We start from the raw sequence: 5,587 nt of genomic DNA, 5'->3' as shown, positions 1-5,587 counted from the left end.
GCTAGTTGGAAATGACAAATAAATTATCTAGGATTTGAAGAACCAATTGTCCTCCAAATTCGACATACGGGATCTTGGTGCTGCAAACTATATTTTGGGCATGGAAATTAGTCGAGATCGAACAAAGAGAAAGCTATGGTTAAACCAGAGGAAGTATGTTGATACAATACTACAGAGGTTTAATATGCAAGATAGTAAATCGGTGAAGGTTCCTATTCATGTAGGTGTAATGTTATAAGTTGAATAGTGTCCCAAGACACAAGAAGAGGAAGAGGGAATGTCTCGTGTTCCATGTGAAAGTGAAGTCGATAGCCTGATGTATGTAATGGTTTGCACTAGACCAGACATTGCACATGCAGTGGGAGTATTGAATAGGTTTAAGTCAAAACCAGGGAAGGAGCATTGGATAGTAGTGAAGTGGGTTTTTAGGTATTTCTGTGGCACTAGTGATTATGGTCTTTGCTACCAAGGAAGACCAAGATTAGATAGAGTTTTTGACATCTATGTCTTTGTTGATGTAGATTGAGCTAGAGATCTAGATTAGAGAAGATCTACAAGTGGGTATATCATTTAATCTATTTGGAGGTGTAGTTAGTTGGATGAGCAAGAGACAATTTGTAGTGGCACTTATAACTATAGAGGCTAAATACATGGAAACCACTCATGCAAGCAAGGAAGGAGTTTGGTTGCAAATATTTTGTTCAGGTATGGGGTTGGTACAACGAGATATAAGGATATATTTTGATAGCCAAAGTTAAATTTTCTTGGAAAATAACCTTGCTTATCATTAAAATACAAAGCACATTGATGTGCAGTATCACTTTGTAAGAGATATGGTTGAGGACAAAAAGGTGTTGCTGGTAAAGGTGGACACTTTGAAGAATGTTGTAGATGCATTGATGAAGTCTGTGAGCACTGAGAAGTTTTCTTAGTGTAGAGAAACAATGGGCACTATAGGGTTCGACCAATGACTAAGCTCTCTTATGACCCCCTGTGTGGAAATGAAAACAACAAGTGGGAGAATGTTGGGTGTGTATTATATTCTTTCCACGACTAGCCCCACGCGCAGACCTACCTATGGTTTTGTGCATGGGTTTTGCACATGGTTTTGGGCATGATGTTTTTCTTCCCATGGTATCTTGTAGATTCGGTCAAGTGAACTATGGTTATGTTCTAATCAAGGGTTAATGGATTGTGTTTTATGAATGATTCAGCATGTAGATATGTGTTATCGCCAAAAAATTGATGATCTAGCCTAATTTACTAGATGGATCGAAGTGCACCATGTAAAGCCAATTTTACCATAGTAAAATTGATTTCACTATGAAAAATTACTTAACAAACCACCTTTGTTAAGTAATTTATAGTTAAACCCATGACGAATAATTAAATAAATCACTATTTATTTGATTTTCTTCTAGGAATAATTAATTTAACCATTGTTTTATTATTATTCCTTGTCATATTTGACCCAATCATGAAAAATAAATAGATAAATCATTAATTATCTTATTTTTCTCCAAGAATAATTAATTAATTATTATTCTTGGCCAAATTTGACTAAATCCCTTAGGAATAATTAAATAAATCCTTATTTGTTTATTATTCCTTAACAAATTCCTTGATATGATAAATAAATAATTTATTTATTTATTATTTCTAAATAAATTTTTAAATAATTTTTCCCTCTAAACAAATATAATAGAATATTCCAAGTGTTTATTCCAAGAATGGGATCAATAATATTTTATTATTGCTCATTATTCGAGGATAACTCAATATTTTGTTATAAATAGAAGGGTTTTCCATTCATTATTCACTTTTGATTATTTTCATTGTTGTAACTCTGATTATTTTCATTGTCACACACCATATTTTTGCTGGGTTTTCACATTATAGATGAGAGAGACTTTACAAAAGCTGAAGACATTTGAGGATAGCTAAGAACCCATCCCATAGAGGGGGACTGGTAACATCTATTTGTTCCCTTCACATGTGTTATATAAAAACTATTCTTTGTATATCTAGTTTCCATTGGATGATTGGAGTTATTACTCTTTCTTTTTGTTGTTTAACTATGATGTGGCATAGATCTAGACTTTGGAAGGTTTTGTTTCTATTAGTTGTTGCAGATCTACAACATTTAGTAGCCATTTATATTGTTGAGATTGTTTGTCATCCACAATCTTAAGAGGGTTCTTTTTGTACATATTTGAGAAGAAAACACTAAAACAAAATTGGCGACTCCACTGTGGATTTTCTCATTGTTTCCAATCGTAAAATGGGTGACTTCGTTGGGTTTTATACTTCAAATCAAAAAACCTAGGTGACCTTCGGTTTTCAGCTTAAGGTTTCTTCTTTTTTCAATTCTGTTAATGTTTCCTAGTTTTTTAACCCTAGATCTATTAAATTTCTTACTTCTGCAAGCTTTCTAGTCATTTCCGCAGGTCACAGGAACCAACCACGACAAAGGTGACACTTTTTCTGAGATTTTCCAACCGGGATCCATGGAGTAGAAATCACACTTTTTGGCCTAAAAAGTGAAATTTAGAGGCCAGAGCGCACTTATCAACCCAAAAAGTGTGATCCCTATAGGAAAACAGGTCAGTACTTGCGATTTCTGGGTTTTATGGTTTTTCTCAGATCTGTTTTTGGTTTTTGCAAAGAGTTGTGTGTTGGGTTTTCTTACCTCTATCTCATCTCTCTTAGGCCTTGATCAACTTTGATTTACTCGTCGAAGTCGAATTTAGCCTCCCCTAGGGCTTCTAGTACGCTTCCACCATTCTAGGAGGAGTTTAGCTAAGTGAGTAGTCTGAGTTTCTGCACCGCTTTTAGCCACATTTTCCATATATGTACCCTTATTTTTCAGATCTATTAAGATAGGTTGTTACCATCCATAGTTTCACATTTAAACTTGTTTGATCATTTTCCTTAAGGTCCCATTGGTTTCCCTAGGTGTTCCACCCATCTCCCTATCTTTTTGTAGCGATCTTCCTCTCTGGTTTTTTGTTGTTGTTGCACCACTTTCCAACAACTTAGTGTCAATTGATCCCAGTCACACAGACATTTAGATCTCCTAACCATTTCAGTGTATTTTCCATCATTTTATCCATCAAGCAGTATAGTGTTTGCAAAACCAGTTTCGGTGGGGTTTCAAGGACCCCAATCCATCTACCAAACTGTTTCTCCTCCTTATGCACATCCTAGCGCCATCCCCTCAATCATTAGCATCATAGCCTCCCATGCATCCTTAGCCCCAGCAGCCACCACCCCCTCAGGATCAAGTGTTTGCACAATAGAGTTCTACCAATCCCCAAAATTCGAACAAAAATAATAAGGGGAAGGGTAACAAGGGTAACCAAGGTAATCCAAGTAACCAGCCTAGTGAACCCTAGGGGAACCAGCCTAACACTAACAACCAGCAACAAGGTGGCCAGCCCAAGCAGAACAAGGCTATTCATATGAACAAGCATTATACATGTGGTGGTGTACATGGCCACTATACACATGAGTGTCCTCTCTTACCCCAGATGCACCAAATATGGGAAGCTCAAGCAACTTCTAGAGGTCAAAAATTGCCTCAGAATCCTGTGCTATCTCAACCAGCAATGCTCACAAATCCTTTCCCTCGGCAAGGATTTGTTGTTGCTCAACCTCAGCCAGGTCAAGCAACCCACCCCCCCAACCTTCTAATCTTGGTCACTAACAAATCCTTATGATGAACTCTGATGAGGTTAACCCCTCCAATATCAACCTGGAAGCTCAGTCGCGTTAATATGACAAGCCCTCGACTTCGTCTGCTACCGAGTCCATAACCAAAGTATCTATTGAGCCTCTTATGACACCAAATGGTCCTTTACAGATCCCTCAACCTAAGGTTTAGGCCATTCCTAATATCCGAAAGGGACCATTACACCATAACACGACTTCTAATAGAGCTACCCAAACATACATTATAGTAGATGACTTGGCACAATCACCTTTTTCCATGTCAATCCTGGAAGTCCTCTAGTCATGTCCATCCTAAAAGAAAGCTCTACTACCTTAAGTGCAGTAGATATTTTTGATGATCGTCTGATTGTCTTCCCGGTTGATACATTAGAGCGTCCCCCATTGCCTTCAACTGTTGCTTTCGAGATACCAGTTAGACTCTGTAATGCCATCATCTCTCGATGCATTATAGACAAAGGCACATCCACCTATGTGATGTCTATTACTGTTTGGAAACAACTCAAGTCACTTGAGTTGTCCCTCTCCAGCATCACCTTGCATGCTTTGGATGGACACTCCTCCCAGCCCCTTGGCATGTACTGCAACTATCCAGTGACCCTTGCGGGCAAGACCGTCCATGTCGACATTAAAGTCATTGATGCCCCTTTGGATTACAATATTCTCTTAGGTTGTAGTTACACATATTCCATGTCATTTGTCACGTTTATGGTATTTTGCAAGATGTGCTTCCCCCATGAAGGGAATATTGTTACCATCAATTAGTTGACTTACTACGGGCCGGCATTTTTGACCTCCCCCGATTCCATTATCTCCTCAATGTTCGACAAACAGTCTTCAACCACCAGTGTTTCACCCGCAGTCTATAAAGGTTCCTCATTGTTTGGTGCTTTCCATGGTCCTCCCCCTACCATCTCAAAGCCTAACTCTCTGAGTTTTTGCATGTTACAAGCGTCACAGGCTGCCCTTAAGAAGTCTGGTACACATGATCAACAACCAACTCCTTAGCACCCTATTGTTTCTCTTCCAATTGAACCCTCTCGACCCACTCCCCTAGGACCTCCTCTATTTGTGGGTGCCTATCCTATGTTTCCACCAGGAACCATTCCTCCATGCCTCAACCATCCAGGAGATATTCCATCGGGACATTACCCTGCAGGTTAGATACCTTTCTTATTCCCCCCTTTGGGAATTTTTGCTATCCTTGTCATGGCTTCGTTGGTCCTTCCAAACAAGACTCTGGGGATCCTGGTATAGTACATCAATCCCCCTACAAACATTCGCTCGGTCAGCCAAGACCTTATCATGCTTTGACCCTGATACAACCAATCCCCATGACCCCTGTCACTGCTTCAGTTCCGTCACAACCTCAACAAGAACCACCTCTTGTTGCAAAAAAATTTGGCCAAGGGTCAAAGCTAAAAGGAAAGAATTGAAAGACAAGGCTCACCGAGCTCCTCCAACCCCTAAGTCCCCAAAGTTGTCACCTTCGTGCGCTTTGTGTAAATTTGTTGGGCATGCCACCAATAATTGTCCCGAGCTTCCTCAACTTAAACCTTTGGTTCGTTAAGCATTCCTTGAGTCAAATATCTCGGAAGTCCATGTTAACTTACTGGTCCCACCTAAGAAGCTCAAAATGTTGTGCACAAACCACCCTTGTCCCTGTGTGATCATCATGGTGACTATTCTCATTGTTTCCCTCGTCTCGATGAATTTTGCGATTGCCTTGGGGAGATTCGCGAATACGGGGCCACTCATAGTGGATTGTCTACTCCTCTACCCGTGGATTATGGTACCACTAGTCAACCAGAACATGGAGACTTTGTCCCCACCATCGTGATCCCTCCCCCCGATGTCG

This window comes from Pinus tabuliformis, chromosome 3_1, assembly GCF_031772625.1.
Source record: "Pinus tabuliformis cultivar Carrire ecotype Pingquan chromosome 3_1, CPIR1, whole genome shotgun sequence".
Lineage (NCBI taxonomy): Eukaryota > Viridiplantae > Streptophyta > Pinopsida > Pinales > Pinaceae > Pinus > Pinus tabuliformis.
This window is presented reverse-complemented; position numbering follows the sequence as displayed.